This window comes from Canis aureus, chromosome 30, assembly GCF_053574225.1.
Source record: "Canis aureus isolate CA01 chromosome 30, VMU_Caureus_v.1.0, whole genome shotgun sequence".
Lineage (NCBI taxonomy): Eukaryota > Metazoa > Chordata > Mammalia > Carnivora > Canidae > Canis > Canis aureus.
Window position 1 is genome coordinate 7,195,365 of NC_135640.1, and position 23,597 is coordinate 7,218,961.

Sequence of the window (23,597 nt, forward strand, 5' to 3'; positions counted from 1 at the left end):
CAGTGAGAGATATTTCATTGATTCTCCATGCCATTGAGGTTCTGTTTCATTCATGAGTTCTAAGTTTTCAAGCATTTCTTTTCTGCTTATCCAGTTTCTAAACTCTGCTTCATTCCTGCAGTTCCTTGGGTAAGCAGTCAGACTTTCCTTAGGAGTGTCTTCCATTCAAATTCTCCATTACTTTTGTCTAAAGTTGTTCTACATTGTATTTTTAGAGGCTTTCAATATATTTTTTAAAATTAGTCATGAGGTACTGGAGGTATTCAGATGCATCGTTGAGTGATTGTGTCTGCCCCTGAACGAGAATCATCATGAGTCTGTGAAATGAAAGTTTAGGGGCTTTCTGTCCTTTTTTGAGAAAATCTGTGTTTTCAAGAGATCACCTGTTCAGATTTTTATTAGATGCAGCCAAACACAACATTTGTATTTTCAGAGTGGGCCCTCACCACAGGTGAATTGAGGGCTTCATAGGCTTGTGTAATTAGTCCAAAATTCTCACTAACTCTTTTGATACTTCTACTTAGGTAGAAAATCTTTTGGGTAGCACTTGTCTCTCTTTAAGGTATGTTGACTTCTTAATATAAACACACTAGAGCAATACATACTTCTCCCAGAGATTTGGGTCTTATCTCTATTATTCAGACAATACCAGCACAGTAACCGCACAGCTACTCCACAAGTTAATTTTTGTCACAGTCACCAGGTCCTTTATGGTTCTGAAGGCACCATGGCCCTTCTTCTGGTTGCCAGTATTCTGTGAGTCACAACTGAGCATATAGAACTCCATGGACTGTTCCATATCTAACAAGTCAAACAAGTGCCTAGGAACCAGGACAGAGAGCATCACTTGGGTTGTAGTAGGGAAAGACCATCTAGATGCTGGAAAGCATTTATAGTTTTGCCCTGCTCAAAGCTCAAATAGAAACTCCAGACTGCTAACTGCAATCAGCACTTTCCACTTTCCCAAATGCACTGTACAAAAAAAAAAAAAAGAAAAGAAAAAAAAGTTACTACTTTCTATTTGACCTGTGAGCAGAGCAAAATTAGAAAAAGCTGTTCTCCAGATCCTGGAGCTCAGGATCACTCTAGGCCTCATATGACCCTACAGCAAACCAGAAGATCAAATCAGTGCCATGTTATAATCCCTTCTTTGCATATGAGCACACGTCAAGGCATAATGGTGGAGCCTACATCACCGACTAAAGCTCTGATTGAAAGTTTCCTTCTGCTACAGAAAGAAAAAACTAATCTTGCCCCCTAAATGTTGAGGGATCTCCCTCTGAAGACTTCCTCTCTCTTTTGTGTTTGGTCAATGTAGGCAGGCAGGAGAAAAGACTGAAGGATCTCCCCAATGCTATTAACTAAGAGACTTGACTTAAAATTGTAAGATCTTAAGAGAAATCAATTGGAAGAAGAAAATTCTTAAAATGTCATGGGTTCTATGAAGCCGGTATGTCCCCATTTAATCCAAATGTTCCTGGGCAGAGATAACTCTTCTCTGAGGTGACACAGTGGCCCAGGATCGTTTTCTCATGTGGCTCTGCCCTAATCAACAGCACATGCCTAGCACGTTTCTCCCTGAGATGGTCTCCAATCCACTGTGTCATCTTCAGAATTGTGCTTTTGAAGAAGGAAAAATACTTCTTTGGCTAAATGTGCTATCTTTTATTTTTTAATACCACATCTAATTCTCCTAGTTTCTCTCTGGCAGACTGAGGTTCAGAGGCTCCTTTTCTGTCACTGAGATTCTGCCTTATTGAGGGAAATAAGAGAACTATTAGTTGAGGCTAGTCTGGAGAACCTGAGGAAGTGCCAGGACCCAGGCTGTGGCTCTACCAGCCTCTCCTACTCTCCCCCCAGGCCATGGATATGGGGAGTAGAGGCTCTAGCCAGGCTTACTGGTGAAGGGAGACAGTGGCCACATGCCTAAAGTGATCAAGGTTTTACTGTTCTTTTTCTTGTTGTCATTTACAATTCAGTTATTTATGTCAAAAGAAGGTCTTCAGTTTTAAAGGTTTACACCCTATGTCTGAAAATATTTGGCCTTTTCTGGGGTAGAAAGGAAGAGGCTGGACAGGATTTAGGTCAGACTTTTTAGTCTCATAACAGGAATACATGGCAAGTAGGTTAAGCCACAATAGGGAATTCAGATAAGTCTATGGGCAAGAAAAGGGGTGGGGTGGAGAATGTGTACAGAAGGGAAGTGCTGTAGGAGTCACAGTGTCCTGGAAGCTTCCTTGGATCAAATGAGTGTGGTTGCAAGCTGTACCTTTGTGTCTCCTCCCGGTATCAGAAAAAGGCTTCTCTGAGTCTTTGGGTAAATTCACCCTCTTACTTTTCTTCTCTGGCAGGAATGGAGTTGATAGAATCTGTAGTCTAGGTTTAAAAACTGTTCTGATTTGTTTGTTGTGTGGTAAAACATGCATAACATAAAATTTCTCATTTTAATTATTTTTAAGTGAACAATTTAGAGGCATTAAGTACATTCACACTGTTGTGCAGCTATGTCCTCTACTCATCTCTAGAACTTTTTCATCATCTCCAATAAAAACTCTGTACCCATTAAACAATAAACTCCATTACCTCCTCCCACTGGGCCCTGGCAATTTTTAGATTACTTTCTGTCTCTATGAATTTGTTGCTTCCTTGATACTTCATAGAAGCAAGATCATATAATATTTGTCTTTTCATGTCTGGCTTATTTAACTTAGCATAATGTTACCAAGTTTTATCCATGATGTAGTATGTGTCAGAATTTCTTTTTAAGGCTGAATAATACTCCATTGTTATGAATATACCATCTTTTGTTTATTAATCGTTTGGTGGGCATTAAGGTTGTTTCCATCTTTCAGTTATTGGAAATAATGCTGCCATGAACATTGATGTGCAAGTATATGTTTGAGTCTCTGCTTTTGATTCTTTTGGTATATACCTAGAGTCTGAATTGTTATTATGTATTAATTCCATATTTAGCTTTCTGAGGAATTGCCATAGTGTTTTCTATAGCAATGCACAAGGATGCCAATTACTCCATGTCCTCAAAAACTTGTATTTTCTGGGAGTTTTTTGTTTGTTTTGTTTTAATATAATACCCATTCCTAACCAGTGTGAAGTAATAGCTTGTTGTGGTTTCAAATCCAATTTTCCCTAAAGGCATGTCAGGTTGATCTTCTTTTCTTGTGTTTACTGATCATTGTAAATTTACTTTACAGACATGTCCATTCAAGTCTTTTGCCCATTTTTTAATGAATTTTTTGTTGTTCTTGATTTAAAGAAGTTCTTCACATTCAAGATAGTAATCTTTTATCAGATAGACCCTTTGCAAATATTCTCTCCCATACTGTGAGTTGTCTGTCTTTTCACTCTCCTGATAGAATTTTTTGATGAACCAAACTTTTTAATTTAAACAAACTTCAATTTATCTGTTAAGTTGTTGTTGTCTGTGCTTTGATGTCAGATTCAAGAAACCATTGCGAAATCCAACGTCATGAAATTTTTCCATATGTTTTTTTCTAATAGTTTCATAGTTTTACCTCTATATGTTGGTCTTTGATCCATTCTGAATTAATTTTTGTGTATGTTGTATTGTAAGGGTCCAACTTCATTCTTTTGCATATGAATATCCAGTTTCCAGCATTATTTGTTGGAAAAACTATCTTTTCCCCTTTATCTTATTATTTTAAATGATACATATCAAAGAGCATTTTCATAGTTTTGAAAAATAATGAGTAATAATAAAATTAACTATATTTTAGACTATAACATGAAATTTCAGTAAATATGTGATTATCACAAAAATTTAGACATTGAAGGATCTATTACTACAATTCATTTTAATAATTCATGTGAAATAAAAATATATTCACTTAAGTAATTGTATTTAGCAGTAAAATAATAATCATTACCAGTACCATGGGAAATGTTAAAAATAAAGTATAAGGCTACTAATCACTTTATGAAAGAAAAGGGGCCTGAATCACTGTTCCTGCTACTATAGGTAAATGCAAAGCTGGTGAGGCATACAGGGAGTTGGATATTAGGAATTTAGATAATAACATATTAAATATATACAAATATTAATATATTACGTCTAATTTTGAAGAAATAGTAGAAATTATTCTAAAGACATTTTTTAAAGATTTATTAATTTATTTATTTGAGAGAGAGCATGAACAGGAATGGAAGATGGAGAGGGAGAGAATCTCAAGTAGACTCCGTACTGAGTGTGGAGACCAACACCGGCTTGACCTCAACCTATGAGATCATGACCTGAGCTAAAACCAAGAGTTGGACATTTAATAAACTGCCATCCAGGCACTCCTGTTCTAAAAAGTTTCAAGAATAGTCTTCAATCATTGATGTAAAATTTTTGTAATTGTAACACTTACATGGTGTAAACTTTGTATTCATTCCTTATTATCTTTTGAGAATATTAACTTCAGTAAAATCTTTCAAACCAGTATGTGAGGGGATCCCTGGGTGGCGCAGCGGTTTGGCGCCTGCCTTTGGCCCAGGGCGCGATCCTGGAGACCCGGGATCGAATCCCACGTCAGGCTCCCGGTGCATGGAGCCTGCTTCTCCCTCTGCCTGTGTCTCTGCCTCTCTCTCTCTCTCTGTGTGTGACTGTCATAAATAAAAAAAAAAAAAAAAAAAAAAAAAAAAAAAACCAGTATGTGAAATATTGGTCTTATTATCAAACTGGCCCTACTGAAGTTTATATATTCCCTCATAGTTTTACACTTCTGTAAAAAATCCAGAGAATTTCCCAGAGAGGTATAAAATCCATATAAAGCAAAGTTTCAAACTCATCTGTACTACATTTTAAGGCTAATATTATCTTCATTTATGTTTACTAAATGACAGCTGGTAACTTATCAATTTATAACTTATAAGTTGATACTTCAGGGAAGCAAGGTCATACAATATTTCTCTTATAATTATGTTATACTTTTTATCTTTCTGCTTAAAACTATTAAAAATCAACCCATTTTGAAATAATTATATTAGATCCAATTATTCTTGACACTAAAATAATAGATTTTTTCATGACTTTCTACATCCATACAATGTCCCTTATTATACTTTTTTTTTAAAAATTTGATGTTTCTGTTACCCAGCAATAAGATGACATAAAAAAATCCCAAGCAACTGCTTATTTTCTCAAATTTTCAAAGCATCACGTGTTGAATATTAAGATCTCTTAGGAGAAAAACATAGGTAAATAGTTTTGTGAAGATACGTGAGTATAAACCTATAACCAGAGATTGTATTTTTGTTTTTGCATGAAAATCATTTTCTTATAATTCTATATGTGAGGGGTGCTGAGCATTTCTAAAGCAGCAATAGGGATAAGAAAGATAGAAAGACTTTACAATAATAATACTCTCCAAACTCTTTTCTCTAAACTCCCTTTTTCCTCTGACACAATGAGTAGCTTATAAATAGTGATTTGATGCACATATATAACATGATAAATGAAGTCAAAGGAAGAGAATACAAAATATAGAGTAGCTCTAAAATAGCCATGGTTGTATGAGTATAATCAGGGCAGTTAACTTTATACTTTATCCAGATTATTTAACTTTGAGTGTCAGGACCGAAAGTAAAAAAAAAAAAAAAAAAAAAAAAAAAAAATGCTTAATTTAAGGAGCAGAGTACTATTCTTAGCTTTTAAAGATAAAGACTTGAAAATAAAATGTCCTAATAATAGGTAAGGGCATGTGTGTCAGCACCTTTTTTTAAAAATAAGTTAATGGAGATTTAAGTAACAATAGGAGTTACAATTTATCTTGAATCTTTTAAAATTATTATCAGAGGACTCCATTAATGAAACACTTGAAAGACAAATTTATTATCTTCTGTTCTGTATCAATTGATCTCTTTCGCAGTAAGTATGCTATGTCTTCCATGTGTTTCTGTAGGGCTTCCTTAAGATTTTTCTCCCTAGGTTAGTATACAAATTCTAGCATCCCTGAGCTTACAGTTTTGGGGTCTTTTTTGTTTTTTGTGTTTGGGTTTTTTTTTTGAGCTTATAATTTTATGAATATTTATGGCTCTTGAAAAATCCAAGCCCTTCTCCAGGCTTCAGCTATCATTTCCACATAGATGACTATCAAGTATCTATCATTAACATTCACCTAGTTTGGTGATTCAGAAAAGCCTTCTCCCATCACCTTTCTGTACCATAGGAATTTTTAATTGTTTGATCCATCACCACTTCAAAAGCAATATATCTAACTCAAAATCTTCATCTTTCTCTTCAATCACCTTTCCCTGTAGTCAAATTTACCATCAGATTCTAAATACCCAAACTCAAAACCTTAGAGTCACTTTTTGACTTTCCTTTTTCCTTACTACATATACCTAGTAAGTTGCTAAGTTTTGTTAATTTGCTATTTTGCCATTCTTTAATAGTCTTACCTCTTAGACTACTATGTTAGTCTAGGACTATTTCATCTAATACTTGGACTCCTGCAATAATTTTCTAACAGACCCTCTTGCCTCCAGTTTTTCTATACTTCAGCTCAACCTGCACATTGAATCCAGAAATTGTTCATTAAACTCAGCCTTTCAAGGTGATCAAAACCCTATTTACTACCAATGTGCTAAATGGAGCATGGGATCATTGTCCAGATAGTTCTCAATAAGGTACAAGGTTAATCCACAAATAACAACCGTCATAACTAATAAGGATAAATATGAAAACCTCCACATGGATAAGAGAAACATTAACACACAACTACAGGTGAGGAGAAGCTGGCCAAACAGCAATTTGTGTTTTGTTTTGTTTTTTAAGCCATAGGATTCCAATTGATTCTAGGTTCCTTAAGTGTCATTGTGAAATTAAGCTGTCTGCGAAGACAGTTAATAGCGTTCTTGGGTAAAGAAAAATAACTTCATTTTAATCTATACTGTCCAGAATGTATTCAGAGAATTGTATTAAATTGGGTGGCTTTAAAAATCGAATAATAAAGGTTATCAGTTGAAATGTTATTAGAGTCCAGAATGTATCCAGAGAATTGTTTTAAATTGGGGGGCTTTAAGAAGTCGAATAATAAAGGTTATCAGTTGAAATGTTATTAGAGTTAGGAAGATATACATGCTTTGCCTAAAGAAGAGAAGACTTAGAGAACTCATAGCAACTCTGTTGAAATATTTAAAGGCTGTTGGGTAGAAGACAAATTAAATTTATTCTGTAGACTCCAAAGAACAAACTAAAATATTGGTAATTTCTTTTTGCCTCAGTATGAATTAAAAATTGATAATTATTGTAACTGATGGTGCCCATAGCCTATATCACAGTTACATGTCTGCATGCATGGAAAAATTCCAGGTTATGATCTATTAGGAAAGTTATTTCAGTTATACCAAGTGAGAAAGCATCTGTATGAATGGAAGGGATTTCTATAGTCTTTTTTTTTTCTTATACTTTGAATAATGGATATGGACATTGAGATTTAGCTTAAAATAAGACCATTCCTTGACAGATTAGGACAGAATATAGTAAGGTATGCTTATGTAGCTTAATCCTTCAACCATACTGAATATTTAGAAGTGTAGTTCCAAGGTCCTTGGATATTTATTATTTTATCTTTTTAAGCTGTTTTACAGAAATATTATTTCTGTCCTACCAACAATTTAAGGTCTTTTCTTCATAACTCCCAATTTTCTCTTTTTCCAGTGGTAATATCCTTCCAAAAATGCAATGGACAACTTGTAAAAATAGCTTTTATGTTATTTGAAAATGTACAAACAGAGACTGATATTTCTTCTCTCAAATTAATTGTAAAGGAAATTCTTTCATAGTGTTGGATTTGAGAGCAATCTGATCACAAATTCACCAGCCTTTTGATAATCAGTAGTGATGCAACTAATCCAAATGGCTAGGGAGAGATTATCATCTACACCTACCCCACATATGTAGATAGTAAAAAGTCTAAGTATATCATATTCTCAGGCAAAGAATACATAAACAAATACATAATTGATCTGTATTTAAAGGTATGAGAGATTATGCTCCCCTGAGAAGTACCTGCTTGGTTGGCATTCAAACCAAAAGACTTTTACAAAACCAACATTATAGCATAGAGTATAATTCTAGTTTGTGTCTTCTGTCTTGTTGAATCTAGACTATTCATCTTCCTTTAAGTATGTCATTTACAAACAAGGTTCAAGTCTCTACTTTTACTGGAAAGACACTCCACTTTGCTTGTCATTCATTTCAGTTCTCCTACTCTGAGAGTTTGGGTCAAGCTGAGCTAATGGATATATAAAGGCATCCATAAATAAACAAGATGTATGATTTTCTTCTTCAGTGCTTTGGAAAGGAGAAAAAACAAACAAACAAAATCATGGTTGAAGAACAATTACTTAAGAAAGCTAAGAACACTAACAAAGAACTAGCCAATGATTTTAAGGATTATGTATTTTTAAAATGGAAGTAAAGCAGGGTGCCTGGGTGGTTTAGTTGGCTAAGCATTCAATTCTTGATTTCAGCTTAGGTCATAACCTCAGGGTTGTATGATCAAGCCCCCTATGGGGTTCAGTGCTCAGCATGGAGTCTGTTTGAGATTCTCTCTCTCCCTCTCCCTCTACCCCCCACCCAATGCTCTCTCTGTCTAAAATAAATAAATATTTTTTTTTAAATGTGGAGGTAAAGCCAAATAGCCTTGAATGCTTCTTCAGACGGATATTAAATAGACTCCATTTTGATAATTTAAAAAACTATTTCTCTAAGTCTAGTATGATGTCTTACACTGGGTATATATTAAATGAACATTCTCTGAAAAAGAAATGTGTAATATAAAACTTTGTAATTTATTTTTCATTTTAAGTACATATAATCTTCTTTATTCCTACTTACGTCTGTCTTTAGACAGATTTGATTTACTGTGCCAAATGCAGCTTCAAAAATCATAATGCTGACTCATTCTTTTACTTTACAAGAAGTTGTAAAATATGCATAGATTTTTAACACTTACTTGCCCTTTTATCAACAATTCTCTTCTGAAAATCATTAAATAGGAAAAGTAGAAATAACATGAAATGTATTTATTGTCAAAGTACTTTGCAAATATCAGAAGAATAGTTAGTGCTAGATACTTGGCCTTGAAATTTTAAGGTGACCCTTTGTTTTTCCATTTGATTGTGTGCACACTGCATGGGATCTAACATTTTTATAAAGCATAAAATCATAAAGAGGCAAAAGGGAAAATATGTTATTGGAAAATGTTGGTAAGAACATTGCAAAAGATAGAATATAGATTTAGTTACTGTAAATACCCTGATGAAGGACTTGAGGGACATAGTAGATTCTGAATCAAGAAATTTGGAACTTGGATTAGAATACAAAATATAGAGTACATATAGAATATTGAGCATAGATTATAGATGGAAATGCAATATACAGAATAAATACAGAAATAAAAGGATAAAATGAACTAGCTAGGTCCTGAGTAGATGTCAGTCTGAAGGATTATGCCTTCAACTTCACTTCAGCTAATTACAGATAATGGAAATGCAGAATAGGCCTGAATTTCAAGATGAGAACATTTAAAAATTTTTTTTTTAATTTTTATTTATTTATGATAGGCACACAGTGAGAGAGAGAGAGGCAGAGACACAGGCAGAGGGAGAAGCAGGCTCCATGCACCGGGAGCCTGACGTGGGATTTGATCCTGGGTCTCCAGGATCGCGCCCTGGGCCAAAGGCAGGCGCTAAACCGCTGCGCCACACAGGGATCCCAAGATGAGAACATTTAGTTTGAAACAATGCTTTGGACAATAAGAATAGGGGCAGAAAATAGTTCTTTACTACAAGATCTTAATTTTTTTTTTGTATAAAGAAAGGGTATTCTATTTATAAAAAATAATATTCAAGCATATTCATACATGATAAGTATACACAAAGGTATACACGATAAAAATATGATACAGAGTTAACATCCCATTGAAAGCTAATTTTTTTTTTGAGTGTAAATCTGAGTGTAAATCTCTTTCCTATGGCCAATCCTTTTTTTTTTTTTTTTTTTTTTTTTTTTTAAAGTAATCTCTTCCCCTAGTGAGGGTCTCAAACTCAGGATCCTGAGATCAAATGTCACATGGTCTACCAACTAAACCAGTCAGGCACACCCTACTCTCTCCCCCACCCCCTCTCTTTTTGAGTAATACAGTTTTTCATCTATACGTTTATTTCATTCATTCAATTATAGTCTAGGTGCCTAGAACAGTACCATCTCCTCCTTCACCCAAAACCTTATTCATGGAATTATTTCTCCTCCTTTATCCATGTTCTGCTTAATATCTCCTTCTAACTGACTACCTTCCTCAAGCCTACTGATGTACTTGCTTAATAATAATCTGTGACCTAAAAACTTCTATTTCTTCAAGCTGCCATGCATCTCATTCTAAAATCACAAAATGAAAAAATAAAATTTCAGGTTTGCTCAAATTCTTTTCTGTTCTAGGTAATCCAGTATTCATACATTTTCTTTGCTTGCTTTTTATAAATGTTGCGGTAATTTCATTACATTTTATTAATTGGGCCAGATAAAGTTTTCTCAGTATTGGTGTTCTTTGATATCTCTGCAGAACTGTATTATGTTGGCCACTGCCTTGTTATCAAAATGCCTTTTTGGATTGCATGATGCTGCACCATACATGTAGATTTCTTTTTTACTACATTTTTGTAGATCATTAAAATTATTCCCTTCTCCATTATCTATATATATAAATGTTCTCAAGGTCTTTTCTTCTTTCTGTATAACTGACCATTTGCCATCTCATACATTTTTGTAGCTATTACTATATGTGCTATGCATATACTTCTTAAATCTTCAAATTCACTCCCAACTTCTTCCAGAAATCATTCCTGTTATTTTCAGGATCTTATACACATATCACCTCCTGGCTGCCTGTTGCAACAGATTCAAGATATCCCCACATGGCCTTAACTTTCTGGCAAATAAAAAGTTCTCCTATATTCAGATCAACTGAAAAACTTCCATAGTTTCCTTTCAACCAGATAAAAAGTAAGATTTCAATAACATTAAAAAAAATCTTTTTGTATCAATACAACTCTTGTCATTTCACATTAAATTAGTTTTCTTAGGCCCTACTCATCTCTATCCTATACAGCTGTATTTGAAAGGAATTGCAATAAAAAACACTTATGTATATATTCTAGATACTCAGGAGATAATTACAACTTGTATTACTATCTTTTTAAAATCTATTGTTCTTGTCAGGATTTTCCAGCTTTTGTCTCCAGCTCACAAATAAATCTCAGTTTTCTGCCTACCTTTTTATAATTGTTGCCTGTGTTGACCTATCTGTGCAGCTCTTGTTTTACCCCTAGATATACTCTTGGACCACCCACAACTCCAAGGCCCTAGGGGTTCCTCTATCTCTAAATGTTAATACTCTTCAAATGGAGATCATATTAAATCAGTCAATGTAGCCCTCACATTTTACACACTACTACTTGTGACACTATATTATTGAAACAATTACATTGACCTATATGCTCTCTACTCTGTTCTGATTATAAGTACTTCACTTAGCAAAATTATGGGCACAAAGAGGACCTCTAGAATAATTTTTGAAAAATTATCAACCCAATTACTATATAGTACCCTAGAAATATACCTGGATGATGTATTATGCCTGGAAGAAGGCCTTCCAATGCGTAGCTTTAAATGAAAGAACCAGTGTGCGGACTTTGTTTTAAATAACACCTGAGAAAATACTTCTATGTCATGAAATGTATCAACTCTCTCAGGTCACGGGGGAAAGCATATCAGAACTTTCATTTGTTCAGACCCCAAGTGGGTCTAGGTTAAGTACTCTCATTAAAATACATCTTGTCTTTAGAAGGCAATTTACTGTAAAATCTTCTCTGATACTGATTAGTTAGTATGGTGTACACAGGGAAAAAAACATCCAAGCACTTGATGCATTTCAAAAAGGGACCAGATGGACAAATATGATTTTTCTGTATCTTTTAATGGTGGAGGTGGGTTGGATGTCAATTTTAATTTGAGTAATGGTTCTCTCTTTTTCTCCTTAATTGGTCAGAATTTCCTGGCTATGGTAAAGGCAGACCAGCTAAAACATCAATCACTCTAGCCAATGTATTTCCTCATAATCAAAAATAGCATATAATAGGGTTGTACATACCATACATTGCATAACTTTCTTTAGTTTTCTGAAAAAAAGATTTAAAGTGAGGAGTAATGTCAACTCAAAAATATATCATATATATTATATACATATATACCCATACACATGCACTTATATAAATAAATGTAATCTTTTTCTAAAATGTGATTTTTTTAACCTTGAAAATCTTATTTTTGAAAGCTTTAAGAGTTGAGCAAAGAAACCAATAACTTTTTTGAGTCTTTAAGGAAATAATCTAATTTCAGAACAGCTCCTCTCTGGGAAAATTACTTCTGTCCTGATTTTTCTTATCTGCAAGGTGATCTGATTCAAAATATTAATAGTTTCTTCAGCAACCAAAAGTGAGAATCAAAGGATCTTATAAAACAAAAGCATAGTGGCTATGTATAGACTTTAGCAGCTCAGGTGCTATAGCTAAGCTTCCATATTTAAATTTCAGTGTCTATAAACCACATACACTAAGTAAAACAAATAATTTTAAAAGGAATGCAGAAAGAATTTTTAATTATTTGAAAAAATACCAAATATATGATATGTGTCTCAAAAAATAGTGAACCTACACAATTATTAAAATACAAATTTAATTTTCTGTATGCTATATATGAAATTACATGAAAAATACAGAACCAATTAACACAAATTTTCATTTGGAGAGTTTTCATCCAAAACTTTGTAAATGATTTGTGTTTTAACCATTCAGTTGTTTATTTTTCTGGTATCAGAGAACAAGAACAACAAAATCATGAAAAAATCTGCACCAACACACATTTACCACTTGAAAACTAAATGACCACCAACTCTTGCTAAATAAAAAGCTTATAACTGCTCAGTAGTAATAGAGTTGTATTTCTGGGTAGCAGAATAAGACATAGATCATTTAAATGAATTAAAGACATTTCATTATACTTCATTTATACTTAATAATATTTTTTACATTGTTTTCTTAAAAACGATTTACAGTAAATCTGCCACATAAAACATAATAGTTATAATATGGTAATATGATATCAGAACATATCAATGACTTGGGAGGAAAATCACTTTTCCAGATACCTACACTAAATATAGGACGGTGAACATGGTTTGTTACTTGGCCTTCTTCCCCCGCTCTTTGTTATTCCCTATAGAATCTTAATTTGTGTACCTGTGATCCGGGAACTCCCTGAAACTCATTCCACCATAACTACTGGGCTTGCTCTCAGTAAACTAAAACTATCACAGTAATCCTTATTCAAGGAGATTGCTTTAGGAATCCCAACTTCAGTCATAGGTATGCCCTACCCGTGGAACTGTTACTGTTTGTGGGTAAGTGTAGAGCTAGAGACAAGTGAATGAGGGAGACATTAACATATGGAAAGGAATGATTTCTATTCCATACTGGAGAAAGAGGCCTCCTGGTACATACTGGATATGAATAGCTGAACGTTTTTTGTTTGTTGTGTTTTCTGGGAAATTTTCTGAATCAAAGTTCATCCTCAATACATTTGACCGTTACCAATTCCTCCTCTTCCCACTACCAAGCCTCCCACTCTTTAATAACAACGTTTGTATAGGCAAAAGAGAGTATTCAAGGTGCTCTGACTTCATTATCTATCTCCTTTATCATCACAACCCTGGGGCATTGCTATCACTAGTTGCCAGGTGAAACAGTTAAAACACTAAAATTTTTAGGTACTTTGGTGCTTAAAACATACTGTTGGTGATAATCACAGCTAAGGTTTGAAAGCCTGTTCTCTTATTCCAGCTTCAATGAGCATTCCATAGGGACAAGGATACACTGAGAGGATATGCCCTTAGTCAGTAAATCTTCCATAAACTAGCAGAGATCATGGGGTATGTGGTCCTGGAGAAAAGAGAGTAGAAAGCGTAAAGTACTAACGGGAGTAGGAGCCATCTGGAAAGTGGAGGGGGGTTTGATATGGGGAGGGGAGGAATTTGGCAGGGCATCTGGGCAAGCTATGGAATATGAAAGCATAGAAGATTTACTGACTAAGGGCATATCCTTTAAATTAACCACTCCACAAAATAACTTCCAAATTAATTAAATACCTTGAATTTATCTATGTTGCATCTCCAGGTATGGAATCATTCCTGAAATACCAGTGTCCTTTGTTTCTTGCAGTCTGGTGAGCATCACTCAAGTATGTAAATAAAGTATCAAATAGTAGGAAAAAAAAAATTCTTTCAGCCAACAACTCCTCATAAAGAAAACCAACTCCATAGAACACAATTTTTCACAGGAACATTGGTCATATTCCTTTTTAAAAAAGATTTCATTTATTTATTCATGATAGACACACACACAGAGAGAGAGAGAGAGAGAGAGACAGGCAGAGGGAGAAGCAGGCTCCATGCAAAGAGTCGGATCTGGGACTTGATCCCGGAATCCAGGATCGTGCCCTGAGCCGAAGGCAGGTGCTAAACCGCTGAGACACCCTGGGATCCCCCATATTACTTGTTTTAAACATAGTCATTGTTAGAAATCAAAATTCAACCAAATACATTTGCATATCTAATTGGCTTTATTAAAGGGTCCATGGATCTGTCAGCATCTTATCTAGCAAATAGAAAAAAATAGAAGGGAGTGACACTGAACTAAACCAAAGAAAGGTTTTTAAAGGCAGGCAGAGGTTATAGAAAGAAGGAAGGAAGGAAGAAAGAAAGGAAGGAAAGAAAGAAAGAAAGAAAGAAAGAAAGAAAGAAAGGAAGGAAGGAAGGAAGGAAGAAAGAAAGAAAGAAAGAAAGAAAGAAAGAAAGAAAGAAAGAAAGAAAGAAAGAAAACAAAGGGATTTATAAGCAATAAATTTGTTTTTTGGGCAAGTTTGCCCACCTAAGTAGAGCAGAAAAGGTCTGTTAGTAATTTCCTGTAATTAACCATTAAATTCTATGTTGACAGGTTAGAGTTTACACTCCTGGGGGAAGGGGGACTGAAACTGCAGGTTAGATATTCTGTCTTGGTTTACTGACTTGGGGCCTTAAGTATTGCCATTCGGGGTCTATGGTTTTCTTTTAACAACATTAATACAATTTAGAATTCTTCATTTGTCCTTAAAATGTGATTACAAGTGTGACACACAAAATCAATGTGTGTATGACTCATAGTAGAAACTTTTTCAGAATAACACACCCAATCTTAAAGCAAAGGAAATATGTTATTCAATTTATACAATCATAATGCATCCAGTTTATCAAAAATGTTCTCTGTCCAAAACATAGAAACACCTGTAAAATAGTGAAGTTTTTCTTAAAGGGTATTTCAGTTACAAAAAAGAGTCAATGTTCCATATAATTGAGGAAAAAAAAAATCTCTCCTCTGGGAAACACGAGCGCGCGTGCGCGCGCGCACACGCACACACACACACACACACACACACACAAAGAGGGGGGAATCTCTCAAATAAATGGCTCTTAACAATGTGAAGCTGCCAAAAAATCAATTCTTTCCTGTGCTATTATTCATTTGATAGATTTTACTACTTCATAGCCCAACCTCATAAAACAAGGATGAACATGTTATTTACCAAACGTATCCATGATTAAGTTTTATTTATTTGTGTAAAGCCATAGGACATGTGCTTCCAAACGTTAACAAATAGACCATGTCTGTGGATTCCCCTTCCTGCTGTTAGTAAATCTATACACTTTCCCTTCCTGCTAGCTCTACCAGCAAACTTAACAGATATTGCTTTTGTTTTGGAAAATTCAGCATATTGTTTCTTGTCTGCACTGGCTAGCATGATTACAAAGAAAGAAAGCATTTATCAGGGAATATAGGAAAACATTTATATTCACCTGGATATATAATCTTGTCCTGAAGGGAAAAGAAGATGATCCATAAATTCCACTACACTGAGATTTAAAACATATATTTATCAAAGATTGTAACATAAAAAGAAAAGTCATATCCTATGGAAGGTAGCTGCTATATATATATAAACTAGTTTTATTTCCTTGAAAAACAATTTGACTCTATCTTATATATTTAAATATGTGCATATTGTTTAATTTACCAATATCATTCCTGAAAATCATTGTACAGGTTCATCATTTATAAGACTTTTCAGAGAAGCACAATTTTTTAAAAGAAAAGGAAAAAAAAAAAACCATGGAAACAACTCAAATATTTATCTAAAATAAGAAGGAATGGGTAAGTAAACTGTAAGATCTTATCTTCATTAAACAAAATACTATACAGCAGCGAAAATCAATTAATGAATAAATGAATGGGAAAATCTCTAAAGTGAAATATTATAGAAAAATATGGGTGTTGAATGCATATAATATGAAATTGTTTATAAAAATTTTAATCCATAAAAAGTCTAACTATGTCCTTAATAATAAAGGAAGTAAGTGAGAGGGTTAAATTTAAAAGAGCTGTTAACCTTGGGAAGAATGGAACCTCATGAAGGAGAATTCACTGGTATGGTTATTAGTCAATTATTTAACTTAGTTGGTGGGTAAAAGTTTATGTCACAATTTTATGTGTGAAACATTTTATTAAAAGAATTATTTACTATAAAACAAAAATTATTCAACAGTTTTGTATATGAAATGTTTAGACTATTGCTGTAGTATTTTTCTGATAATCTGGAATTTCATATTTTCTTATAACTATGCCTGAATAGTACTTGTAAGTGTTGATAGCTCTACTGATATAGTTTTTTTTGTAGTTTTTAATAAAAAATAGAAGTACAATAAGTTTTAACTTCTTTCTTCATTTAGAATTTCCAGATTTTTTATTTCTGTATTATTTAGTTCTTTCCTCTATTATATTATTAAAGTTAAGTCACTAATAGATATCAATTGATGAAGGATAGTTGGAAGAAAGGCAGGCAGGGACAAGGGGTTCCCCTGCCCTTAGAGGAAACTACCCGTAAAAAGATTTTATATCACCCTAGAAGGAGCTCTCCATCCTTTCCCACGAGATAGAACCTAACTGGACGACAGGTTCCTGGAGGGCTAATTAGATCAAAGCAGCCCACCAAAAAGCCCATAAAAACCTTGAGATTTAGAAGCCCCCATAGTGATCCTCTCAGGTTCCCTCCCTCTTCGGGAGCTTTATACTATCATTCAATAAAGTTTGTACAATCACTAGATAAACTTCGCTTTGCTGCCCACCACTCTTCCTCTGGCCTACCTCTTCATTCTTTGAAGCCATGTGACCAAGAACCGCGGCAGGAAGAAGGAAATCCTGCAACACCAATGGTGTTGCAAAGGAGAAGATTATTTGAGAAGTTTTATTTTTGATGGTTGTGTTTTAATTTTTAACAGTGATCTCCTTAGTAGATTTAGATGTATATCACTGTGCTCTAGTAAAATACTATATCTTATCAAAAAGCCTACATAATTCCAAAATTACAGAAATCAGTTCTGATTCACGATATAAATACTTGTATGTTTTGTTACATGTTTATATATTTGATCCATGTACATGAGCAAACATACACACACATATGACTTCTATGTTCACATACAAAATAAAATATATGGGTATGGGTATTTAGTAAATACCAATATTTACTAGTAAATACTGGCTCTGTTCATTTATCAAAATTTTCATAGGTCTACTTTCTCATTTGTATTTATTTCCTAAAATATTGTTTGAGGTTGGAAGTTCTTTTTTTTTTTTTTAAGATTTATTTATTTATTCATGAGAGACACAGAGAGAGTGTGAGAGAGAGACAGAGAGAGAGAGAGGGCAAGAGAGAGAGGCAGAGGGAGAAGCAGGCTCCATGCAGGGAGCCTGACTTGGGACTCAATCCCAGGTCTCCAGGATCACACCCTGGACTAAAGGCAGCACTAACCTGCTGAGCCACCTGGGCTGCCTTGAGGTTGGAAGTTCTTATCCTTACCTTCTATTTTTAAGATTACATTATTTCATTAAACAAGTATTAATTGGATAGTCATACCGTGTTATTTTAACTTCCTTTAATTACTTAGGATGAAACTTATAGTACACTTTTTTGTAGCTGTTTATGTTTTCTGTTCATAAGAAAAGTAATTGATTATCCAAATTAGAAGAAAATGTGAATTGTAGATACCTATATTTAAGAAAATCAATTATTTACAATTATTACAAATATCTATAGTTAATTTGATATTAAAATATTAATATATTTAGGTTTAACTGGATTTTTGTTATCCAATTATTATGTTTGTGCTCTAATTGAAAGGCAGAAGAAGAAAAATAATAAACTTGAAAGTGTATTACGTATACTGATGTTTTCCCAAGCATATCCTTGAATTTAACAAAGCAGTCATACTTAATTGAAATTAACATTCTTAATAATTTAGAATTAGATCTCACATTAAATATGCATATTAAAATAGCTTTACATAATATATATGCAAATTAACTTATATACTCTAAAATTATGTTAAAATGTTAGATGTTATATTCTGATCCACGTAATAGATATTTTAGCTTGAAATTTACATTGATTAAAAAGCAAAAATATCAACAGTTGTGTTTCATATATATTAAAGAATCTTATGATTACCTTTGATATAGCATTTTAACATTATTTTTGAAAGGTATCAAGATTCCCTGGCACATTTCTCCTACTTCCTACTTTTCATGGTTGTCAGGAAAAACTTCATGTTCTTGAAAAATTGAGTATCACTTACAATTGTAATCAATGTTTATTTTTTATTAATTGTATACTGTATTAATGTGTATAAAATATTAATCTATAGTAATGTATATCTGTGTATATTTAACATTATATATTATAATTTATATTAATGTGTATTGAAAAACCATGATTTATTGAATATGGGGAATAAGCTCAGCTCTGCTCTTTGAAAGGAGACTTAGCACCTTGCTTATCATGAAACATTTTTCAGAAATACTCATTCAGCAGCTGCTGACTTCTACAAACAGATTGAAAAATAGGAATGTTTGCCAAAGCCGTCTTGCATAGAATGTGCATTTTAAAAAAGATACCAGAGAATAAAATGGGTCACAGGAAAGAATGAAAGCTGAATGTGGCATCAACTCCAGTTATAGAACAAAAGCCACAGTTTTAATCTTTATAGTGTAACAGTTGCCAATAGTACAAAATGAATTTGATGGAGCACCAAAAACATAGCAAGTTGAATAAAATGTATTTTTGTTGATAAAAAAGAAAACAATCTTGTGGGTCACAATTTCTTGATCCTGTGAATTCAGTTTCCTTTGAAGGGTATAATATTGATTTGTGGAGTGTCTTGTTATTACTAAAAGCTATTCTCTTTACTCTGATGTTTTTCTCTTGCAAAAAAAGAAATGAGATTACACAGCTGATATCATTAAAGCAAGAGCAAAATTGCATTAAAATGCCATGTTTAAAGAATTGAACATGAAAAGCAACGAGTTTGCTTAAATTTCTCAAGCAAACCTATAAACGCATCTCAGAGTAAACTCAGTCAACTGTCCCTAGTTACAGCTTTATAATACTACCATATTGTGGTGCCTGGGTGGATCAGAGGTTGAGCATCTGTCTTTGGCTCAGGTCGTGATCCTGGAGTCCCCACATGGAGTCCCACATTGGGTTCCCCGTGGGGAGCCTGCCTCTCCCTCTGCCTATGTTTCTGCCTCTATGTATATCATGAATAAATAAAATATTTTAATTAATACTACCTTATCACTCATGACACATTATATTACATTGATGTTTTTTTCTAATAAATATTAGTCAATGTCATTGACTTATTAACATAAATGATTTGGTTTGTATCTTTTTTGAGATTCACCTTTTACTACGGAGTGAAAAAATGAAAAGTCTCTCCTTTTACCCAATTTTCCTCAGTTTTAATGAGACAATCATGAGAATGCATTCAAGGATGTGTACAAAATACCTACTTTGTGGCAGGTGCCATCTTATGTGCTGGAGATTTGATGGTGAACAAGATAGATATGGCTCGTCTGCAGACAGCTACTGTCACACACACAAGATAAACTAATTTTAGGAAGTGCAAAGTACTGCATAGTACACTTTAGAAAAGACAAGGGAGGAAGATCTTTGTGAAAAGAGAAAATTGACACTGAAGTGGAAAGAGCCTCTTGCAAGAGAGAAACAATCAGAAAGGTTGTCGATGTACCAAACAATTTGGCATATCTGAGAAAGAAAAACACCAGAGTGGCTGAAGCAAAGGGCAGAGTGATGTGCTAATAAGGTCAAAGACAAGGCTGACCTGGGCCACAAGAGATTTTATTTTTCATAGTAAGGGGTTTAGATTGTAAAATAAGGGGAAGAGAAACATATTCAAAACAGGAGGGATGGTAGAGAGGAGATTTACCTAATTTAAAATTTCAAAATGCTCTACTGTGAGATCAATAGTGTTAGAACATTCTAATACCCTTCCATGGAAAACTAGACACACAAAATGATTTTTGAAAAATTTAGGAAGTATAGATACCATCTTATGCTTTTGAACAACCACAGCATTCTTTGATGTCTTAAATACAGAACATTTCCAAAATATCAAAAGCTGGTTAAACTTTCATATTACCAAATAGATCCGACTTTATAATCTGGTTTTATGGTGATACCTGGTATTTGTCTCTGGGATCACACTATAGATAGTATTTATAGAGGAAAAACGTACTCAGTATTATTCAAGTGAGCTACTTCCTTGGAATTGCCTTCCTTTGTTTTAAAATTCCTGTAACCATTAACATTTTAAATTTGTAAAAACTTAGGTTCATTACAAGAATGTGCTTTACATTCATTAGTTTCTATACACAACAAACAAATAAATAAATCACAAGGCAATAAACCCTTTAAATATGGATGAGAAAATCCCTCTATAAACTCTTTTATATTTCATGTTCTCATTGGGCAACTGGCATTAAATATGGATAAAGTAATGGTTTTCATAAGGATGTCCAGTATTAGAATGTTAGGATGATTTTAATTAGTCTCCATCAGCAGGATGGGTTACCTGTGTGCTTGTCCATGTGAAGTGCATATAAATCCTGGAGCATCACCTATGAATTTAAATCAGAAAGCTCATCAACTTCTGTTGGCAAGGTGAAAGATAAAAGCCACAGAAGGTCCTTCCCAGCCTTTGTCACTAATGATAAACAGCATTAACTGCTTCTGTAGACACTAATGCTGCTATCTTGGGAACACAGGCATCTACCATGAAAACTTTACAGCTTCACTAATCGTACTTTTGTTTGTCACAAAACACAAAATAAAATCTCAACAAAGAAGCAATAAATATTAGCATTTATGAACAAAAGAAGGTCACATAAATATGTAGATCTCTAAATATGCAGTGCATTCTTCATTAACCAAATATCATGTTCATTATTATAAGCTCTTATTAGAGTCGAAAGAAACAACAGAAAATAAGAGCAAATTAAACAAAAACTGGGGTAGATTCTGCTATGTGGGAAGCATTTTCTATTTAAAGATCTGATGACTATAATATAGAAACAAATGCTTTAATGCTGTGAAATATTTATTTGCTTAAAGGAAACTTCAGGAGAAATTAATATTTTAAATTCCATGATGTCAAAAAAAACTTTTCTTCTAGTTCATTGAAAATATTTTTTGTCATTATTTTTAAAATTAAGATGTTTTCTTAAAATTATGTTTTTATTTTAAAGGCAAATTATTCACATTTAATAAATTTAATAACGTTGTTTATAAAGTTCAAATAACATGTGCTGTAATTTTGATATTTAATATAGAGAAACCCAAATAACGTTAAAACATATCAGGATGGCATACCATGATTGAACTAGTACTAACAAGTTCAAAATAAAAAGTAAACCACCATATATATCCTTTTTCAAAACATATGTGTTTATAGAATTTGTGTGATATTCATCTTATTTTTCATCCTTGTAAGCAAGAATATTAAATTCCTAGTTCTTTGAATGAGTTCTATTATATTCAGTGGCTTCATTTTCTTTTACATTTTTCCTTTTTTTTGTATTATATTTCTAACATGTCTTACTCTAAGTTTTTTCTTCTCTGCTGTATTACCAACGAGATTAATAAATTGATAGTTCAAGTAGCTCAAATCCATCAACCAATTAGTTAACTGTGCTACTAATTATACAAAAACCTTGTCTCATGGTCCCTGCTGTGAATATGTATTAAAAATATCACATTATTACTTCAGTTGCTAAATCTGTTGGGATATAATTAGTAATATTATATTAAAACTCAACTGCAGTTAGGTAACAGGCATGTGGTTTAGGAGATGTACGACCAACCAGGGCATGTCTATTAAGAGGACACTTAAAGAAAAATAATCCAGTATGGATGATCTAGAGTCTAAGAGCTTCGGCATTCTTTGATAATCATGAGTTTTATTACCTGTAAAATGAGTTAATAGTATCCAATTCACATAGTTGCTCTGAGAATTGTTACACATTGCATATGAAATGCTTAGCATAAAAACTGATCATAATTAAGTGCCCAGTAACTATTAGATATTATAATTTAAAGTCACTTTAATTATAATATAAAGTCACTTACATGTCTTTAAATGTGATTATTGAAATAAATAAAATAATAATAATAATCACAAGCACATTTATTTATTGTTGCAAATACTATAAGATAGCCAAGGGAAGATGGTATTGAAGTTTTTATAATGGGATGAATTCATAAAGCTGAATTATCTGAAGAAAGGAATCGGGAACCAAGTCTTTTATAATTTTATAATTTATGTAAATAAACATATTGTTTTTTACTTTTTATCTTTAGCTTACATCTAAAAATTATCTTTTCATTTCCTTTCTGGGAACTGAAAAGACAGTGAATTTGTCTTTATTGGGAAAGAAGAGAACAAGAGATTGGAAGAAAAACTGAAGTCGTATAGTGGAAAGAACTTTAATTGCAATCAGATTTGGCTTCACATCCCAGCTATATGACTTATCAGTGGTATAAATTTGGCACAGCGCGTAGCTTCTCTGAACTTGAATTTTTTCACCTTGAGAATGTGAATAATATATCTAAAGCACAGTGTTGCTTAGGGATTAGAGAGTATGTATTAAAGGACATAGTAATCTTTATTTGATTCATAACAATGTCTTAAGATAATATTTGTTGAATAAATGAATGACTAAATGGTATTTTTACTGAAAGACCATCAAAAATATGGAAAATAACAATATAGAATTACTAAGCTGGAAATGGATATTGAACATTACAAGAGAATTTCTAGCATTAGACTCAAAAATACCTGAACATCTTGAATGTGGGCCAAAATCTCTGTATGGTAAAATCCTACTCAATTTATTTTCCATCTTTCCAGTTAAAATTGTCTCTAGATGATCTTTAGAAATTAGAGTGGGTAGCTATAAAGAATATAAAAATAAAACCCATACATTTTGATCAATGTAGGTATTACTTGGCATTTACAGCCACTAACATAATGGGACTTTATATATAGTTTTCTCCCTGACATTTTACT

At 33.2% G+C, this 23,597-nt stretch overlaps 1 protein-coding gene and 1 long non-coding RNA gene across 4 annotated transcripts in view; one reads left to right on the plus strand and one right to left on the minus strand.

Annotated features, from left to right (window-relative positions):
- The window catches only part of CADM2 (cell adhesion molecule 2), a 1,060,955-nt gene that overhangs the window by 639,823 nt on the left and 397,535 nt on the right, over positions 1-23,597 (minus strand). The gene's annotated exons all lie outside the window — the stretch shown is intronic.
- The window catches only part of LOC144301714 (uncharacterized), a 28,954-nt gene continuing 6,153 nt past the window's right edge, over positions 797-23,597 (plus strand). The window contains exons 1-3 of the long non-coding RNA XR_013368449.1: positions 797-1,450; positions 14,257-14,305; positions 16,219-16,326. This is a non-coding gene — a long non-coding RNA (uncharacterized LOC144301714). The remainder of the gene's footprint in view (positions 1,451-14,256; positions 14,306-16,218; positions 16,327-23,597) is intronic.